Source organism: Pseudorca crassidens, chromosome 16 (genome assembly GCF_039906515.1).
Source record: "Pseudorca crassidens isolate mPseCra1 chromosome 16, mPseCra1.hap1, whole genome shotgun sequence".
Classification (NCBI taxonomy): Eukaryota; Metazoa; Chordata; class Mammalia; order Artiodactyla; family Delphinidae; genus Pseudorca; species Pseudorca crassidens.
This window is the reverse complement of record NC_090311.1, coordinates 19,884,817-19,906,488: the sequence shown is the minus strand read 5'-3', so window position 1 is coordinate 19,906,488 and position 21,672 is coordinate 19,884,817. Positions and strand designations below refer to the sequence as shown.

General features: G+C 36.6%; 1 protein-coding gene across 10 annotated transcripts in view; it reads left to right on the top strand.

Moving 5' to 3' along the window:
• ADD3 (adducin 3) overlaps positions 1-21,672 on the top strand; it is a 125,274-nt gene that overhangs the window by 68,717 nt on the left and 34,885 nt on the right. The window contains exon 1 of one of the 10 annotated variants that reach the window (XM_067709452.1): positions 789-946. The exons of 8 other annotated variants lie outside the window; for them this stretch is intronic. The gene's annotated coding sequence lies outside the window, so the exon portion shown is untranslated. Of the gene's footprint in view, positions 1-788; positions 947-21,672 lie in introns of those variants that run through there. One more of the 10 variants, XM_067709448.1, reaches the window with a different exon arrangement.

Below are 21,672 nucleotides of genomic sequence, written 5' to 3'. Positions count from 1 at the left end.
TCTGAATGTGCATACAGAAAGTAGTATTGATTAAAATCATTCTGAACAATAATCGGATGTTTAATAATAGTTTCAATAACTGAAATTTTAAACGCTATTAAAGAGTTTTAGACAGTACGTATACATCCTCCTGAATATCTTATTTGGAAATAAATCAGAAAAAAATTAAAAATCAAAACTTATGGAATTATTTGCAGAAGTGGGTGATTGCAAATTTTTTAAAGCATAGTATTCATATTAATGATTTTCATCAAAATAATTTCCCCTTTTATGTGTTTATTTCAATATTAAAGCATCAGTCAAATCCCTTATTTTTGAAGGCAGTTCTTGCTAATTAGTTGATAAGAAAATGCTTTTATTGTTTCTGTATTGCCAGGAGAACTAGAGCATTGGTAGAGAAGGATAAGTAATGCTTGATAATGTTCAGGTCCCCTGTCTTGGCCACCTAGGCCAAAGTCAAGTTCTAGAGCAGTGTTGCTGACACCTTGAGATATGCAGAAGCTGCTGTTGCTAAACTTAGCAGTTCGCATGGTTTGACTTCCTTTACAGTAGTCCACTTCCACCTAACATTCTGTTGGCTGAGCTGCGTGATCTACCTTGCATTTTATCTTTACTTTCCTCACGAAAAAGAAATGTCTATATTTCATTCCATGGCAGGAAAGCTGAACTTTCCCCCCATTTCTATGAAGAGGGTTTATTTAACCCAATTAATTTTGACTCTGAGGCACTGAAAAACGTTGTGGCAACATTAACGTGCCGTTTGCTCTCACTGAAGTCGGCCTGGGTGTGTTGTTTCCCCCAGAGTGGGCTCCACCCCTGCTCTAACCGCACTGTGTGGATATCTCACTGTTTAAAACAAAGTTCATTTTTAGGGCAGCATTGCATCAGAATTGCTACACAAAAACCAGCTTAAGATATGTGCGGCAGCTTCCATTCTTTTTAATAAGTAAGTACAAAATTGTCTATTGTAATACCGATAGCTCACAGCTTAGGGGGAAGCATAGATAAGATAGATGGTTAATTTTGTGCCAGCTGCTAGCAATGTGCAATATTCGTCTTGGGGAGGAGCTTGTGGCTTTATCACTCAATTAAATTTTTTCCTGTTAGTTTGCTTTTTACCCCTCTTGAACTGTTTACTGAATTGTTCTTAATTGTTTGGGGGATGACATTGACTAAGGAAAATACTGGTAGTCTCTCAAATGTGCTAATTATTTAAGATAAAAATGCTTAAAAATATTGCACTGAATTTATTGGACTCATTAATAGCATAATCTGGCAATACTGTATTTCGAGACATCGTGGCATGAACTCTGTGTGTAAGAGTGGGTTCATTGAATTAAAAAAAGGCAGCATCTAAAGAGCCTTTATTTCTGTCATAATGATGCTTTGTCCTTCTGCTGTTGGGTATTTGTCAGAGGAGTTGGGGAAGGCTGCAGCCCAGAGTTCTGCTCTGTGCCTTGTCTGTGCCTCTGTGTTCTTTCTAGAGTTTGTGACGTGAACGGTAAGTTGAACTATAGGAGATTGTTATTCAGTGAGGTCCACATTCAGCAATATTTCTTTGCCAGTGGGGTCTAACCTTCTCACATGTTGGAGTTCTTTTTGTAGTTGGGTTTTAAATGCCTGTGAAGTGTTTAATTATGCACTGATCAAAGTGGGCACGTTGAGAGAGAGGTTGTGCTTTGTGATGTCTGTACTGTTGTCTTCCTCTCTTGCGTGTTCATTGTGTCCCCTTGTGGGGCAAAGACACCCATTCAGTACAAGCAAGTTGAATCATTTGCCTTAGTTGAAATCTAAAGCTGCGGGTTGAAAACGGCAGATTTCTGTAAAGCTTGCAGGGGTGGCATTGTGTCATCCTTTCTGGACTTAAACATCCTATCATTTCCTTGCTTCAGCTTCCTCTTGGCTGAACTACTACTCTTTGGTAGTAGTAATGTGTTTAGCTATTTTCTAACATCACAAGGATATAAGAATAAAGTAAAAGCCTGATATAATAGAAAAAAGCACTAGCCTGGGAATTAAGAGGCTTTTACTTTGGACACTAGTTTCTTCACCTGTAAAATTAGGAATTTGGGTTAGCTCTCTAAGACCTTTTCCAGCTTAGAATACCCTAATTTTCTCGGTAAAAGACTCATGCCTATTCCAGAGATGCTAAAGGGAATGTATTAGATTTGAGAAAAAATGTTTAGATGTTAACCCAGAATCATTCTTACAAATGACATGAAAACTAAAGCTTTGCTTCAAATAAATTGTGTATATCAGAAATTTTGGAAATTTACTGTTTAATATCTGAGCGGTAGAATTAGTATATAAGTGATGTCCTCAACAAGAAAATAAATTTTCAAGCAGGAACTAGGTGAACCTCTTGCCACACGTGTTGTGTAGACATTTATTAAACATTGCCTATTATACTCAGTGTACAATTATTAGTTGTATAACCTTGGGTAAGTGGCTTTCAATCTTTTTTTTTTTTAATATATTTTGCGTCACGACCCAATACATGTACCACATACACACCACTTAATCTCTAAAATAAATTTCTCTTAACAGTGCAAAAAACATACTGCTATATTTTCTGTTCTGGTTTATTTTTTTTAAATGTGTTTCAATCCACTGAGCTAGATGACCCCTACTGTCCCTTTGAACTCTAGGAGAATATAGTTACTCCTAGACTTTTATAGTTGCTCCAGAGCAAAGCTTGCCAACTAGTTTGCTGTTAAATACTGACATTAGAAGATTTTCTAGATAGATTTTTATTTGGAAATTTTGTAGAAAGTCAATAGCCAATATCTAATAATACTCTATCTTATTTTTTTCTTGTAATAATTATGTAATACAGAGAGTGGGTTTTTTTTTTTTACTTAGCCCTATTATATGGCTGCCCCCAAACCCCCTCCTCTTTACTCCAGTATGCTATACAAATTTTATTTATGCACACTGTATTAGTGAAAACTAAAGTGACATGAAAAGGGTTAGGAAGTCTTTTCTAGAGAATTAAACTGTGTCACATAGATTAGATACAGAGTATCAAATTACCCTTGATAGACCCCATCTTTGTCTTCCTCAGGGTTTTCCCAGGGCTCTAGAGAAGTTCCCTTCTCTGCTTTAATGTACTTCTAAAAAGTATTAATTTTATAACTTAAAGAATGCACATGGTAAAAAGATGAAACAATATAAAGGGCATATGACAAAACGTCTCTTTCTTACCCTAATCTTTGAACGCTGTGCCCCAGTGGGGAGTTTCTTCTCTATTTTTCCGGAAAATTTCTGTGAATATGAGTGGACATCTTTTTTAAAAATCCAAATAAAATTATACTACACACACCATTATGTATCTGCCTCATTCTTTTTAATGGTTGTATGGTACTTCAGTGTATGGATGGGTATACTATAATTTATTTAATCATTCATCTTTTGATAGGTATCTGGATTATTTCCAAGTTGTTCCCTTTCTCCCCATCAGATATACTTAGGCTATCAGCCTTCCCTCCTACCTCCATTTTGGGACAGAACCCAGAACCTAGGTGCTACTGGAAAGGGGTGATAGTGCTGTGTGGAAATGGAAAAACCCCTCACCAACTTCTCTTCCTCTGGCTAGAACACCAAAAGTAGGCCCCCACTGTCCCAGCCATTCATGAGTGGGTAAGACTGCCCTAGGAGTCATTTTTCAGCAGATTAATGAAATAACATTGGGTTCAAAGTCTGGTAACTGGCGTGTGAGATTGTGAGCCTGTCACTTAACCCCCTTGATCCTCAGTTTTACCATCTATTGAGTATAAAATGAAAGATTGGAATAGATGAGTTTTAATGTCCCTTCCAGCTGTAATAGTTACATAGTATTATTTTTAATATTGACTTAAGCTATATAACCCAAATTGTATGAAGTTTCTGTTATTTAAATTAAAAACATCTTTTGTGTATATTGTGTGGTCTGTAATTTGTTTGACCTGCCATATGGCCTAAGCTATTTGAAAGTTTAAGAATGTGGGAAAAAAAAAAAGAGAGAGAGAGAGAAGTTAAATATTATACTATATTTTACATAAACTCTCCTTTTCTAAAAAATCACTTTCAAAACTATAAAATCCATTCCAGAAGTAAAAGCAAATCTTTTTATCAAGCTTGAATACTTGAGGAGAAGATTCTGAGGTGATGTTTGTTTTTAAAATGGATCTTTGTAATTTTCAATGAATCCAGCCATTCAGAGTTAATCCTGAGGGCTTTGAAACTTGGCTTCAGTCCCCTTGTTTAAATTGTTTTCACATTCTAGGCCTCTAATCCATCTCTCTGTTTCACTGAATGCTAAAATTGATGTTGCTTGACATAGCTAAAGTTTTCTGACTTGGTGCTGAGGAAGCAGCCTTAGAGGTGAACTGTGCACTACCATCCTGCCAGCAAAGTTATCAAGTTACACAGCAAAGTTATAAAGTAACCGAAGCAGGAATTTTTGCTGCATCACATGTAGGTTGTTTAACATTACCTGTTTCACAATTTTATTCTTATAATTCCATCAAACGACAACTATCCTGAAAGCAACATGGAATAAGAATTCATCGTTTGATTTATATAATTACAACAGGAAGATAAAAAGACATTTTCTTGGCCTGGAGATAGGGGAGTCTGTGTGTTTTCATGCTGGTCACCCTAGCTTCTTAGCAGAAGGCTTGACATACCTTGAATAAGTATACTTCCCTAAAACCCAAGAGATTATTTGTTATCCAAATAATGCTAGAATTCTGTGTTAATTTTCATATCAATTGTTTGACATAGTTCAGTTTAGCAAAATGTGTTGAGGACCTTCTAAGAGGCAAGCACTGCATTAAAGGGTGGGAGTACCTAGATGACAGAGACAGTCTCACTGGAATGTACCAAAATGACAACTGTTCTTAGTTCTTCTATTGTTGGAGTTTTCCAGTATCCACTGGTAAGTGGAACTGGGCAGAGAAAGTTCTCCAAGTTTGAGTCTGTGAAAATAGATGGAAAAGAAGTACATTTTCAGTATTTAAAAAGGGGTACTAATGCCTTGTTAGGACAGTGTCAGTTACTCTGCTGTGTGTGGATCTGCTAGTGACATCAGTTTCTCACTAATCAAATTCTAAATGAAATAAACACATTTGCAATGTGTGGATTAATTGAGCCCCAATTTTTGCGTACCATTGCAGTTATTGTACCTCGTATATTATAATGGCTTAAACAATTGCTTGTATGAAACTAACCTTGAAAATGGTCACACTGTGTCTTTATGACACATCCCAATATCTTCTTTGTCATGTTACCTTATCCATTGTGGCATTTACGACTAAGGAAATTCTCTAGAGTCAGAAATATGCAGGATACTGCTGCCTACAGGATGTTGAACAAACTTTGTCTAAAATATTTGAAACCATTTTAGAAAAACAGTCCTATGATAGCAAAATCAGTCAAATAGACTGTAGTTTGAGCTGAAGCAGAAAGCCTTTTTAAACAAGAGGGAAGAAAAAGTCTAATCGTTACTCTGGTCTGTTATGTATGCAATCTCAGAAGGGACTGCTTTTTCTCCTTTAGAGCCCAACTTTTGGCTAGGGTCCTGTGACACACAGTGGGAATTCACTTCCTATCAGGAAACGCTGTTTTTCAATGTATTATCTTGTTGAGACAACCACAGTGGACAATAGGCTATTAATGTATTAGAACAACAAGTGTCATAACTAAGCCAATATTTGCTTTGTTTTGAGTGTTGCCCTAAAAAAAAAAAGAAAAAAAAAACACAAAACTTTGGCTGAACTTCAGAATACATTTGATCATCAGTAACTGCTCGGTACAAAAGCCATGACAGTCAAAGAGAACAAAGGAAAAAGTGCTTTAATAGTGGTGATGAACTTTTGCAGGTTTACTCTATTCACTTCCTATCCACAGAGAGACAAGAATAATTTAAATGATTTCAAATACAACTTTTGGGTATGAAAAAGTGTGCACTTAAAAGCCTGTTTTGAATTTTGGAAGCCACACCAAGAAACTGGTATAAAGAAAAAAAGCCTCCAACTCAAGTTCTCTTACAAAATACCAAACCTTCTTGTGAGATATATCACATTCAGTTTTGGATATTTATATTTAAAATGATTTGATAAAACTGCTTACTTGAGGACTGACAGCTTTTTAAAAGCTGTTACTTTCATAATGATTAAGAAGAAAACTCTATTCAGGGGGTGGTTAGTTAATATCAAGTCACTATTATTGATATAACTATGTGATAAGATACAATAAAATTTCAGATTTGGAAGGTAAGCCCAGAGGTCATCTATTTCAAACCACCTCATTTTATGCATCGTGAAACTCAGACCTTACCTCTTCATTGAGATCTTCCCTTACTATCTTAATCCATAATTCTGTTTATCAGCAATCCTCAACAACTCTTGGATATCTTATATTTATCTTTCATTTAGCATTTATCATAAACTGTTTTTTTTAATAAATTTGTTTATTTATTTATTTATGGCTGTGTTGGGTCTTGGTTGCTGTGCACAGGCTTTCCCTAGTTGCGGCGAGCGGGGGCTACTCTTTGTTGTCGGGCATGGGTTTCTCATTGCAGTGGCCTCTCTTGTTGAGGAGCATGGGCTCTAGGTGCACAGGCTTTAGTAGTTGTGGCATGTGGGCTCAGTAGTTGTGGCTTGCGGGCTCTAGAGGGCAGGCTCAGTAGTTGTAGTGCACGGGCTTAGTTGCTCTGCGGAATGTGGGATCTTCCTAGACCAGGGCTTGAACCTGTGGCCCCTGCATTTGCAGGCAGATTCTTAACCACTGTGCCACCAGGGAAGTCCCATAAACTGTTTTTTATTATCAGTTTTCTTCCCATGAGGTCAATAGAGAATTTTAGTTCTTAATAGTTAAAACTGGGAAGTCTTTAAGGGCAGAACCTAGATCTGTGCTTTATATCTCTTTATACTCTACCTAACAGCTGTATTAGTGTTTACTGATTGACTGGATAAGTAGTTTTTTGTTTATTTTAAGATGACATTTTGTAGCACCATTTGTATCTGGTCTCAGAGCACAGCAGTAGGTATAGATTTTTTTTAATTACTCTTTTTATACCTTCATACTTTTTTGTGATTACTTTTTCATTACCTCAACCATCTTGGGTAGCTGGCCATTCTGATCAAACCATGATTAGCCCACTTTTCAAGAGTTGCTGTAGATTCTCTGCCCTAGTTTACTCTAAGACTAGAGAATGGGATATTATGAGTCAATAGCCCTACTCACCTCACTCAGTTTAATAAACCCTTATTGAGTATAACTGTTAGTAGACAGTGAAGAAAGGAAAAAGATGTTGGCCCAGATACTGGGGCAGAAAGACATACTCAGATAATTCAAAAGCAACACAGACTATGACAAAGTGCTTTGGGAACACTAAGGGGGGTGGGGGGCTAATTCTGATAGAGGAGATTGGGAAGCCATCGTGGAAGGAGTTGGTTTTTGAACACACCACAAAGTGTGGAAGACTTGAATGGATGGAGGTGAGCAGGGAAAACAGTCCAAGTATGTGAGAAATAAGGTGAGCAAAGCATTAGTTAGAGAAATGGCTTTTGTTTGGGAGGGTCATCATTTTCCTCTCAGTCTGTGGGGTATACTTAAAAGCCTTTTCCATGCTATTTTCAGAGCCTGAATTTTACAAACCCCAGACTGATTAAGATGGGACTCCAGGATGCTTAAAAAACAAACAAAAAACCTTGGGAATGACTAAGGAAATTGTGTGTTTGGAAAATTATGGTAGGTGGCTTTGTGCTTCTCAGTTGTAACCATGAACCTGAAGGATTGTAGTATCCATAGTACCTTTTAGATGTGTAAAATAATACTTCACCACTCTATAGAACCCTTCCTTGACAATAGAGATAAAAAGTAGACACAAAATATTTACCAAACTCTGGAGAGCTACTTAAGTTACTAAGCTCCATGAAGATTGCTTTTTGTTTTGACAATAAACTACTTGATGTGGGCTTTAAGTCCAGCTAAATAGGCACTGTAGAACTAAGCTGTGAGTCTAGTCTTTGTGAGCCTCAGAGAAACAAGAATCCTACTCCAGGCCTGAAATTAAAATATAGCAAGCAATTTAAGTGGACCATTCAGGCATGTGTGAGTGAGCACAAAAAGCTGAGTCATAAAATTTACTCTCTCTAGTGAATTACCATGAAAGCTTAACAGAGAAGTGTTCTCATTATTTTAAAATGGTATAAATGACTCTAAATTCTTATGAAAGCACACATCAAGAAAATTTGTTTTGTGTGTTTTTAACTCTGAATGCATACCTACAAACCCCTTAAAATCGAGAAACCGGTACTTGAGGCATTAGGTGATTTTCCTTTTTCATGAAAGTTAACATTTTATTTAATGTACAGTAGCTTTTGAAATTAGTTTATTGCCAAAACCTTTAGTTAAAGGAATTTTTTTAATGTAGTTCATATTTAAATCTTTTCTTACATGGATAGATCATATGATCTACATTCTATGTATCATATGCTGCTCTAGATAATATGAAAAATCTTGAGTAAGATAAATTGAAGGACTTGGACAAGTCGGATTCTCTCCTGGGACCTGTTTCTTCATATGGAGGAATGAGGGGTAGTACTAGATGTAATAATACCTTATATCCTGTTAAGCTCTAACACCTTTAAATTCTAAAGATGCTATTCCTCTTTTGGCTGTAATTAGATAATATTAAGGAAGGCAGTATTTATTTCTTGGAAGAGTTGTTATATGGACTTATAAATGTTTTGTTTCTCTGTTATTCTTACAAAGGTATTTTTCAGCCTGCTGTTTTTGATAAACTTTCCTCCATAAATTAAACAATGAGTTCTTTTAATGCTTTCTCTTTTCCCGTGAATTGGACAGTTAGCCTTTTTAGGTCTTCTTTCAGATTTTTTTTTACTTTTTATTAAGACCAGTTTCCAGCTGTGGATTAGAGGCTTGGGTGGTTGTCTCTTTATTATCTTCAGTCTCCTCACTATTCATGTCAGAAAAGAATCTCGATCTCTATTCTCTTATATGAATTGTCGTAAAATATCAAAATGTCTGCACACATTTTCAGGTTTGTTATTTATATTGACTAGGCCTACTTTGCAAGGCTAAATCTTATTTTATACCAGGTCAGAGCCTAAACCTCTTTAAATGAATCGACAAACCTGTATGGCAGTAAATGTCCAACACAGTTCTAGATGAAATAATGGGGCATATATAATCTAGGTAGTAGGAGCCAGAGGACTCCCCTCACCTCTTTCTAAAGCTCACAATTATAGTTGTAATTTAGATTACACTTTGTAGAAGATGAAATTTGATGAATGACCAGGGGATTTTACTTATTTATTATTGATTTAATCATCAAATTCCTGAGTGTCGCACCCTGTACCTCATGCTTTTACATTCAGGTAAACTTCATCGTAAGAAAATACAGCCTATGAAAACATATATCTTTTCAAAGAGTTCACATTAGAGTTGGGGACTTAGATTTGGGGCTGGGTAGGGGAGGAGTTGGAAACATTTACTGGAGGATCTTAACAGGTATAAATTTGAAATGACTTAAAATTTGAAAACATCATTGGAGTTTAGGGATGGGGATAGGGTAGCAGAAGGTAGAGATGCAATATAGTGTAGTGGTAAAGAACACAGGTTCTGGAGCCCATCTACTTGAATTTATATCATAGCTGCACACATATTGGAATGTGACCTTGTACGTAACTTCTGTAATGCTGTTTCTTTGTCTGTAAAATGAGTATGGTAATAGCACCTACCTGTCTAAGGTTATTATGAGGATTAAATGAGTTAAAACATGCTGCCTTCTTAAAACAATGTTAGGTAATAGTAGATGCTCAGGAAATGTTGACTACTGGCCATTAATCCTCTCTCCCCATAAAAACATACTTTCATCAAAAATTGTGTTTTTAAAAATTCTGATGTAATTTGTTTAATAGAAAAACACAAAAGCTAAATTACTAAGAAGGATGATGTCAGTAACAGAGTCGGAGTGGCTGAATGCCTGACAAAGATTTGGAATCCAGGCAGACCCTTGAGGACAGGGCAGGTTCCTAGCAACAGGCAGTAGGAAAAAGCCCAGGTGTATGGACTGTCAGGGAGGTTGGACAGTAGGTTTCAAACCCTGGCCTGTAGGCAGTGCATAGGAACAGGGTGTTTTGGCAAAGGGTGGCAATAGGTAGAAGCCTAGATGGGGAATTAATACCAGGGAAGTTTGCATGGCATCAGAAATCCCCTACTGTAAGCCAGGGTGTGAGCCATCAGGTTACCTTAGGGAATGGTAGAAATGGATAGAAGGGTCTAAGACTGAGACCTGGGAAAGAGGGTTCAGGCATAGATCTTCAGTTTTGAAAGTATTTGGAGTTACCTGATAGAAAAACAAGAAAAGGATTTAGGCTGCTTTAGAGTGAGTGGAGTGGCTAAGAGATTAACAGAGTTTGATTATTAACAATCAGATAAAAGTATTGCTGAAGTGAAAGTCAGACATCAGAATGGGAGCAACAGCAGCAAGACTAACTTGATGCTGAGCTGCTAAACTAGTTTCTTAAGGTTTCTCATAATCCTGGGGGCCCAGAGCCTGGCATGATGCTGAATCTGCAGGTTAGGGTTTAGTGTTCCCTAATGTGGGGAGAAGGGCAGAAATGCAGCTTGTATGTACACATGGCAAGAAACCTGATAAACGGAGTGAATGGCTTTTTAAATCCACTCTTGCTTAATGAAAAGACATTCCATCAGACTGGAATATTTTAAAATTTGATAACTGCTTTAAGTGTTTCAGCTATGATAGAACCAGTAGAGCCCACTGCATCTTTAATTTGTGGTTGATGTTCATTGTGAATCTTCATGGAGTTTTACAAAGAAATTTCTGTTCAGAATCTGATATGACAAGAACATTCATATCATCTTCATATTTTCTTGGAAACATTGTTTCTTGATCTAACATGGTAATAGTTTGCAAAAGTCATACCATTGTGCAAGACATCTGTGTTGCGTTGCCCTTACGTATATCAAATGGTATATCAAGTGTCATTCGGGAGTCTTCCCCAGTGGCACAGTGGTTAAGAATCTGCCTGCCAATGCAGGGGACACAGCTTCAAGCCCTGGTCCGGTAGGATCCCACATGCTGCAGAGCAACTAAGCCCGTGCACCACAACTACTGAGCCTGTGCTCTAGAGCCCGCAAGCCACAACTACTGAAGTCCGCCGGCTTAGAGCCTGTGCTCGGGAACAAGATAAGCCACTGCAATGAGAAGCCTGTGCACCGCAACAAAGAGTAGCCCCCACTCACTGCAACTAGAGAAAGCCCGTGCACAGCAAAGAAGACACAATGCAGCCAAAAATAAATTTATTTTTTTTAATGTCATTCGGGTTGCTATTTTGATTTCTGTTATTCCCAAAGAGCTGACTTTGATTTTGCAAAGGTGTGCTATCTATCTACACTGTTGTGATGGTGAAATGCCTCCTAAAATAGGTATTATTAAGATGGAAATTCCATTGGAACAGTATGTATATTAGTTTTCTAGGGCTACCATAACAAAGTACCACAAAATGAGTGACTGAAGACAACAGAAATTTATTCTCGTACAGTTCTTGAGTCCAGAAGTCCAAAATTAGGGTGTCAGCAGGGTTGGTTTCTTTTGGCTGCCCTGAGGAAAATCTGTTTTGTGTCTCTCTCCCAGCTTCTGGTAGTTGGTAGCAATCCTTGGTGTTCCTAGGCTTGTGGCTGCATCAGGTCAGTCTGTGCCTCTGTCCATCATCACATGGCTTTTTCCCTTGTATGTCTCTGTATCCACATCTCTCTTACTTTTCTCTTATAAAGACACTGGTCATCAGATTTAGGGCCTACCATAATCCAATATGACCTCATCTTAATTTAATTACAAATTAAGACACTATTTTCTTTCTTTTTTTTTTAATATATTTATTTATTTTTGGCTGCATTGGGTCTTCGTTGCTGCGCACAGGCTTTACTCTAGTCGTGGCGAGCTGGGGCTACTCTTCGTTGCAGTGTGTGGGCTTCTCATTGCGGTGGCTTCTCTTGTTGCAGAGCACAGACCCCAGGCACGTGGGCTTGAGTAGTTGTGGAGCGTGGGCTCAGTAGTTGTGGCTCGTGGGCTCTAGAGTGCAGCCTCAGTAGTTGTGGCGCATGGGTTTAGTTGCTCCGCGGCATGTGGGATCTTCCCGGACCAGGGCTCGAGCCCATGTCCCCTGCATTGGCAGGCAGATTCTTAACCGCTGTGCCGCCAGGGAAGTCCCAAGAGCCTATTTTCAAATAAGGTCATATTCTGAGGTAATGATATGAATTTTAGGGGACACTATTCAACCCCAGTACAGGATGTGATACCAAACTTTAGATTTAAAGGATAATTCATTTGAAAAAGCTAGTTTCCCAAAAATAGCTTTTTTATTATAAAAACAGATTTTCAAGGTTGATAAACATCTCTTTGTATGGATTTCCACTTAAAACTGTTATCAGAGTTCTAAATGGTGGGTTATGACCAGTGTTTTTGGAAATAATTTTCAAGTACTATTACCTATGCTTAATAAATTGCATTTTCATGACTCAGTATTAGACTTTCCATAGAAAGAAAACAGATGAGGTTGTGATGATCTTGAAATCCTCCTTACCAGCCAAATCTAGAGGTAGGAACTCCTTCAAATGACTTCTTTGCAGTAACGAGTTACCTACAGCTTTTGGATTGGCTTTTGCAGCTGTATTTTATAAGTTATAATCATGAAAGCCGGAAGTCTTTAGTTGGGATACCTGATAGTAGATCAAAATGAACTCTTGGAATGTACTCATACCTTGTGTTCTTTAAGATTTTTTTGTATATTTTCCTCCAATTTTTAACATAAGGAGCTTTGCCTCATACTTTTTGTGCCAGCCTCCCTACTGTCCCTCACTGGTCACAACAATCACGTTAGGAATGGACCATTAGAAGTACCATCCACTATAACAAATCAGTTTTCTAGACCAGCCTTTTGGGTGAATGTTTTGATTTGAAAACTCAACTCATTTTTAATAGTGAGCTTTTGTAGGATCATTTGCATTTCTTCAGAATGAGGAACTAGAATTTCTTGAGTTCAGAAATTTTGAAAAATAGGTATATGTAAGATTGGAATTTGAGGGAGTTAAGTTTTCTATATTACTTGTATTCTGATACTCACTTTGGAAAAAGTTCCCTGAGGTTTCAGAGTAGATATGCAGTAATAGGTAAGAGTGATTTTTCCTCAGACATTGCTCTCAAGAAAATGTCAAAAGCAATGGCTTTAAATTTTTCAAGCTCAGTGCTGCACATGTAATTTTTTTTTAAAAAAAAGCTTTTTTCCAGGACTACTAAATAGTAAAGAGCCAACGATTTAAGGTATCTCCAGAAATTGAGAGCAATGAATCTTTCTTTAAAAATCGTAATCTCCACTAATTCCACTTGTTTAAACCTCTCATTTATCATGAGCTGTCAAGTTCTGGATAGTTTCCTGGATTTCAATTTAAAAATTTTCACTGATACCAGGGGACATAATAACAGAAACTAAATGTCTTGGAGGCACATCTGAGTAATCAATCCACTGGTCTCTGTCAACTTTCTCTTAGGGAAAAAAAACAAAAACAAAAAACCCCACCTTTTGGTTTTTTCCCAACCATTTCCAATACACTCCATGTTGAAGACAAATGATGACTGAGGGAATATATACAGAACGTTCATCATGTTTTGTAGAAAGGAGGGTAAAGGCACTGAGGCCATGTGTTTTTGGATTCTGCAGGATACTTGAGAGATTGCCTTTCTCTCTGGTTGATTGTTTTACTCATTATTTTATTTTATATATATATATATATATATATAAAATCAGTCTTATATTTGCTTTTCCGAATGATTCATGTTGGGAACAATTTGAGCTAAGTCTAAAAAGTGATTGAGTTTAGGCTTCAAGAAAATACACTTCTTCTGAACTTCTTGTACATGTTTTCAAGTTTATAACTCTGTCCCTCGCATGGCCATTACAACTGGTAAATTTGACCTATTTATAATGAAAGTTTTTTTCAAGTTACTGGTGAACATTATTTCCATTCCTACCAATGTCTAAGCAAGTGACTGACTCTCTTCTCCCCAGCCCCTACTCTTCACGTACAGAAGTCCAGCTCTCTGTTCCTTGCAACAGGTAGTGTTGATCAATAAAATATTCTTCATCAACTACTGACACCTTAGTGAGAAAGAAGTTAGATTCATTTTCTGCCTTATCCAGCAGTGAATGCCTTTGGTCTTTGGATCACCCTGCTCAGTGTAACCTAGCAAGCACCTACTTAAACAACGTGTATTATGGTTATACTGAACTACTACTATGTTCCAATTATACTAGCACAGGATGTATTTTTCATGTTTGCTAAAGTAGTTTATGTTAATTAGCAGCATTGCTTTTATTATTAAAACAGTTTGAGACCAAAATACTCTCATAGCTGTGCCCTCCAGTTGATACTTTTCTTCTATCTGTTTTTTTAGTAAATGCTGAGCCAGCTATCAACTTCCATTAAAAGTACAAGACCCTTAGAAACATAAAGGGTTGCTGTTACTGTTACTAGTTTGTTTTATTATTGTTGGCATTTTTTCCTTGACTTTGTCAGATTTTTTTTTATTGAAGTATAGTTGATTTACAATATTATATTAATTTCAGGTGTAGAACATAGTGATTCCCTATTTTTACAGATTATACTCCATTAAAAGTTATTAGAAGATAATGGCTATAATTTCCTGTGCTGTACAATACATCCTTGTTTATTTTATACATAGCAGTTTATATCTCGTAATCCCATTCCCCTAATTTTCTCCTCTCCTCTTCCCTCTCCCCTTTGGTAAGCACTAGTTTTGTTTTCTATATCTGAGTCTGTTTCTGTTTTGCATATACATTTGTATTTTTTTAGATTCCACATACAAGTGATATCACACAGTATTTGTCTTTCTCTGTCTGACTTATTTCACTAAGCATAATATTCTCTAGGTCCATCCACATTGCTGCGAATGGCAGAATTTCATTTTTTCTTATGGCTGAGTAATATTTCATTGTATATATATATACACCACATCTTCTTTATTTATTTGTCTGTTGCTGGGCACTTGGGTTGCTTCCATATCATGGCTATTATAAATAGTGCTGCTATGAACATTGGGGTGCATGTGTCTTTTCAAGTTAGTGTTTTCATTTTTCTGGATATATACCCAGGAGTGGAATTGCTGGATCACATGGTATTCTACTTTTTTTTTTTTTTTTTTTGGTTGCGTTGGGTCTTCATTGCTGCACGCAGGCTTTCTCTAGTTGTGGCAAGCAGGGGCTACTCTTCGTTGCAGTGTGTGGGCTTCTCAATGCGGTGGATTCTCTTGTTGGGGAGTACGGCGCAGGGGCTTCAGTAGTTGTGGCACATGGGCTCAGTAGTTGTGGCTCACTGGCTTTAGAGCGCAGGCTCAGTAGTTGTGGTGCCCAGGCCTAGTTGCTCCGTGGCATGAGGGATCCTCCCGGACCAGGGCTCAAACCCATGTCCCCTGCATTGGCAGGCAGACTCTCAACCACTGCACCAGCAGGGAAGCCCTGTTATTCTACTTTTAGTTTTTTGAGTTAAGTTGCATTTTTGACTCAGGCCCAGATTAATGGTATCTTTTGCTAATCAACTGTAGATTCATTTTTTCCTAGACTTTTGTATTGAAGCTTAGAGTTTATAGTTTTATTTTAAAGATATACTCAACAGAAGTCATTTCAGAAGAGAAAAAAAAGTATTCAGAAATTTAAGGACCATTTGGATCAATTTTAGGATTCTGGCAATAGACCACAGAGAGTTAAATTTTCACATTTATACCAGTTTGGTAGCCATTCAAGATTTTTTTATTTTACTACTTTGATAATATTTACCATTTCTGTTTTGGTGCTGAATATTGTGATCCTATAATATATTTTCAGGTGCCCCAGTAAAGAAAGACAGTAATTAAGTTTGTAATAGCTGTGTATACTTCTAGGAAATAACAGTCCTTTGAGCCGTTCCATCTTTTTTGGTCAACTCTTCCACACCTAATTAAGATCTATAACCATGAATAATTCCTTGTTTGGTGAAGAATATTTGGTAGTCCGAGGCAAATGATTAAATCTCAGTTTTTTTAATCTGTACAGTGGAATTATTGCCAACGTAATCTTTTTCCGAGGGTTGATTTGTTTCATTATAAATAGTTAAAGGCCCTCAACTCTTTCAAAATGATGCTAAATTAACTTTAGAGATAAAAATGTAAACTTGAACATAATTTACTGTTACCCAGGGCACAGTCAATGTCATTCTGATAACTTCTAATTAAGACATAGCAGTTATCTGCTAGGTTAACAGTTACAACTTCCAACATACTGATCATTGCCCATGTGGTGGTGTTTTCAGATGGACTTGAACCAGTTTAAGGGCCCTCACCCTAAATGTATTTAGTTCCTCTTTGTTTGGAACTCAAAATTTTATGGAATGTTCCATGATATTTTATGATACTACTTATCTTTGCCTACTTCATTAAGCTTCTTGGTCTGCCCATGTCCTAATACTCCTTGTCCTTATGTCTCTTATTTATCTGGTTTGCTAAGTACTGATAGAAAAGAAGGCCAATTATGAGGAGGCAATATTGTGTTGCATAAAGAGCTAGGAGAACTTAGATCACCCTGATGATGTTAGGTGTATGATATTGGGCATGTCTCTGTATGAAGACCTCTTTCATTAGTTATCTAATCTAGAAAACAAGAGATTTGGACTGGTTGTTCTCTTAATTTTTGCTTCAAAGCCTTCAAAGAATTTAAGTGAAAGGACAGATCCTTAATTTACTGGTAATATGTTAGTAGATACTTCTTAATCTTTAAAAATCTAGTTACTTAAAGAAAGTGTATTCCTTAGGTATTTAAGTCATGCAAACCACCACTATACAACTACCTCATTTGTACATCTACTTTTCTGTGCATGCTAGACAGATAGACAATCATAACATTAAGTCTATTTAGAAGCACTAGGATTTTTAGGCTTTCCTTATAGCCTATTCTTCTCAGTCAATACTATTTATAAATTACCTGCATAAACTGTGTGTGGTGGGCCTTGTTTTTTTCTTATATTTCATTTGAGGGTAAATTATGGCCATGGGGCAGTCTGTGAATGATATGGTAATACTAATAAATGTCATTATTATGATTTTATAGCAATATCTGATACTTGAGCTTTAGAAAAATTGTAGCTTTAGAAAAATTACTCAACACCTCTGATTATAGTTTCCTCTCATCAGTAAAATGTGTTCCTTGAATCTAGTCTGAAAAAGAGAGCTCTCATAGAATCAGTAGCCGTTATAGCAATGAGATCCTAGTGCTTTGTGGGATAATTAAATCTTCTTCCGTTTGGGCACTTAGAAAATGCCATCTGTATTACTCAGTGCCACTCAATGCCTGTTTTTCTTTTTTCATTTTTCTTGACTTTTATCTACTTCTGTTCAATTTTCCATATCTATCAATTTCTGTGTCAGCTGTATATAAAATTTTGGCTAGCAGTTGAAAGTAGTTCATGTATTTTGCAGTTTAAAATGAATAAAATTTCAGTGGTCGATCTGATGTGGCTTGTCATAGTTTATGCAGAGTCCAAGTTGTTTTCTAGAACTTTAAATACCTTCACAATTTTATAGTAACTTTCATCAAGAAAAACTAAATAAACTAGCATTTGTTGTTGTTGTTTTTAACCAAATATGCTGCTTTGAAGTCTCGGCATATCTTTGATTATTGTTTTAAATATCAAACAATGGGCCTGGTACTTGAAAGTACAGCCATCTTTTTGCTTATGTTCTAGAGAAAGCTGTTAAAACTACCAAGAATTTCAAGTTTGGAAAGGCTTTTTATAAGTAATAACTTTTCATAGGATTGTTTTTACCATTCCCAGTCTAGAAGTAACACAAACAAGGTTGTTTTGGAAGGAGTTGTGATATAGTGAAATAATTCAGTTCAGCCACTGCTGTGGAGTATTCTGCTGTTGTGGGGACTACAAACATAAGCAAAGAGGTCTTGAAAATTGAGCTAGAAGTAGATATGAGTCAAGAAAAATGAAGGAAAAAAAAAAAAAACCTGACATTGGGTAGTACAGATGGTACTTTCTAAGTGCCCAGATGGAGGAAAATCTAGTTATCCCACAAAGCACTAGGATCTTATTGCTATAATCTGCCATAAATATTAAAAAAAAAAAGAATCATTTCTTATTCCCTTCCATCTCTCTAGCACATGTTCATTCCCCCCATCTCTCTCTCTCTCTCTTTCTTTCACACACACACACACACACACACGCGCGCGCGCGCACACACACATGTACACGCACATGCACATGCACACACACATTCTTCTTTTCCTTTCTATTTCCCATCTGACCATGACTTAGAGTTCCTAGGGCAGTGTTTTTCAAACTGTAGATTATAACAGCTTATTAATACATCATAAATCAATTTGACGAGCATTTTTTTTAAAAAAGGAAGAGATTAAAATAGAAAATACCAGAATATACTACATAGTAAGGGAAAGTATCGTGTCCTGAATTTGTTTCAGTTATACATCTCATGTATTTGTATGTGATTACAATATAAAATGTATTTCTTACTGTGGATTACCATTTTTAAAAAGTTCAAAAGCCATCATTCTAAAGTGTTTTATCTAATTTTGTCTTGAACCTAATGTTCTTTAAACATGCATATTGTATAGTTACTGCATAAATATTTGGATAATGTTTTTAAAGCTAGAATTTTGTTTATGCTTGATATCTTGTTTCTAATCTGCATGGCCAGAGGAAAACCCATAGTATTAGCAAGTTTTATAATATTATTATTTTTTTAATCTGTCTTCTGCATCATTTTCAATTCAGAGAACATTGTTGAAAGACTAATTTTTTTCCCCTAATGTAGTTCATACTGGTTTGCACTGGTGTTTATATTGTTCTGAAGTAGTAGAAAGCATGACTGTGTATATGTGGTATTAAAAAATAAGGTTGGTTAATTTTAAACAGAAGGAGCCCTGGAACTGAGTTGTTCCAAATATCACCTGGAAGCAGGAATATTTATGCTTAGAATTAGTTGTTCGCGGTTAAGAGGAACTAGAATCTACCACTTACTTCCCTTAAAACATCCTTCCTTAGCGGGCAGTAGTGAAGATGCCTGACTCCCTTCTAAGCCATGGTAATTCTGGTACTTTTTCTTCTGGGGCCTGAGTAAAACTTTTCAACCCCTCAGTGCCACCGAATAGCTGGAATTGGCATTTGAAAAGAAACTACTAGTTACCCCTGCCTGGGTCTGAGTTGTGATTAAGTCCATGAGCTTTAGAGATCAACAGACTAGATTTAAATCCCTGGTCCACCACTTGCTAGCTCTTGGACCTGAAACAAGTTACTTCTCAGTGACTTTATTTCCTCATCAGTAAAATGGAGATAATAACACCTACCTCATAGGATTATGTGGAGCAAATGAGCTAATGCATTTAAATTCCAGCCGCTAGCACATAGCAAGAGCTCAGCACTGACAGTTGTTTCTAAATGCTGTGGTGACCCATCTCTAAAGTAAGGAATTTCTAGTTATTGTTGGAAAATCTCTAGCTGTTATGAATATCAAGCTATATCAAGGTTCCTTATCTGCCTCATTATGGGACTAGATCAGGGGATACCAGTAGGACCATAGGATGTTAGAACTAGGAAAATCTAAAGGGTCTTTTGAGATAGCCCTTTTATTTTACAGTTAATCTTGGGAACTTTATGATGTAATTGCTTACTTACTTCTTCGTATTCCTCACTAGACTGCAAACCTCAGGAAGAACTGTGTCTTATTTGCCATTTTTATCTCCACATAGTAGGACCTTGGCACGTAGTAGATGCTCAGCCACTTATTGATTGAATGTGCCATGGCTACTCTAAAGTCACACAGTACTTGGTGGACGTGCAGAGACTTGAGTCCTGGTCTCTTTGTCCTCAGTCCAGTACTCTGCACCATTCTGCTTTCTTCTTGACAGGATTACATACAAGGAAATTTTTAGAATATAATTAGAAGTTTTTTAGTCTGATAATCAGCTAAGGCTCCTAGAACATTTTAACTATTTTCAACTAAGTGAAAATTTCTGATAGAAAACAATCATATTTAAATTGATCTGACCACAGCAAGATTTTTTAAAGTTCCTTTACAAAGCCAACAGTTGAGTTAATGTTTCCCCTTGCTGTGTGCCCTGGCTTATAAAGCCTAGTACTGAAATCTGAACAGTATCCGTTAAATGCTTTTTTACAGTATTTTATTTTGTCTCCGGGGGCTTCATATTCTAATTGTCCTTAACTTGAGTAAACTGCTATGTAAGCAGATGTTAAGTTCTAAAGTTGCTCTAGACTAATCATCATGAGAAGTATTTTGCAGTGACCAGGTGACGCTAATAGAATATGCATTTTTATTCAGATGCAATTTAGTTGTATTGACGGAACTGCTTTTAAAATACATTCTGGTACAAAAGATACCTAAAAATAACTACAATATAAGCTTTATTCTGCTCTATAGTTGATCACATTCTTATGGAATGGCCTTTTTTCAAATTAAACTTTTAAAGTTTGAGATTATTGTAGATTTGCATGCAATTATAAGAATTAATACAGAGAGATCCTGTACCCTTCATCCACTTTCCCCCAATGGTAAATCTTGTAAAACCATAGTGTAATGTCACAGTCAGGATACTGACATTGTGGTAATCCACTGGTCTTATTCACATTTTCCCAGTTTTGCTTGTAAGTCACTTGTATGGATGTAAGTTTGTGTGTTAGTTCTGTGCAATTTTATCACATGTGTATGTTCATGTATCCACTACCGTAGTCAAGACATAGAAGAATTCCATCACCACAAGGATAACCATACCTCCTTTTATAACCATACCTGCCTCCCTCCTTCCCTCCCTCCCTCCCTCCAGAGCATACTCCTTCCCAACCCCTGGCAACCACTAATCTATTCCCCACTTCTATAATTTTGTCACTTGAAGAATATTATATAAATGGAATCATGCTGTATATAATCTTTTGGTATTGGCTTTTTTACTCAGTGTAATTCACTGGAGATTTATTCAGGCTGTTGTGTTTCAGTAATTCATTCCATTTTATTATATTTATAATGTTCCATAGGATGGGTATACCACAGTTTGTTTCATCGTTCACCTGTTGAAGGACATCTAGATTATTTCCAGTGTTTGACTGTTACAAATGTCCATAGTAGCTTTATTTGTATACAGATTGTGTGAACATATGTTTTCTTTTTTCTGGATTAAATGACCAGGAGAGCAATTGTTGGGTCATTTCATAGTTGCATATTTCGTTTTATAAAATGCCAAACTGTTTACTGGAGTTGCTGTACCATTTTACATTCCCAGTAGCAAGGTATGAGGGATCCAGTTTCTCTGCATCCTCTCCAGCGTCTGAGATTATCATTATTTTTTGTTTGTTTTAGCCATCCTGGGACCTGTATAGTGGTATCTCGTGATTTTAATTTGTGTTTCCCTAGTGACTAATGATGTTAAACATCTTTTCATATGCTTTTCTACCATGTATCCTTTTCAGTGAAATGGCTGTTCATGTCTTTTGCCCATTTTCTAATTGAATTGTTTGGTTTTTTTTTTACTGTTGAGTTTTGAGAGTTTGTTATAT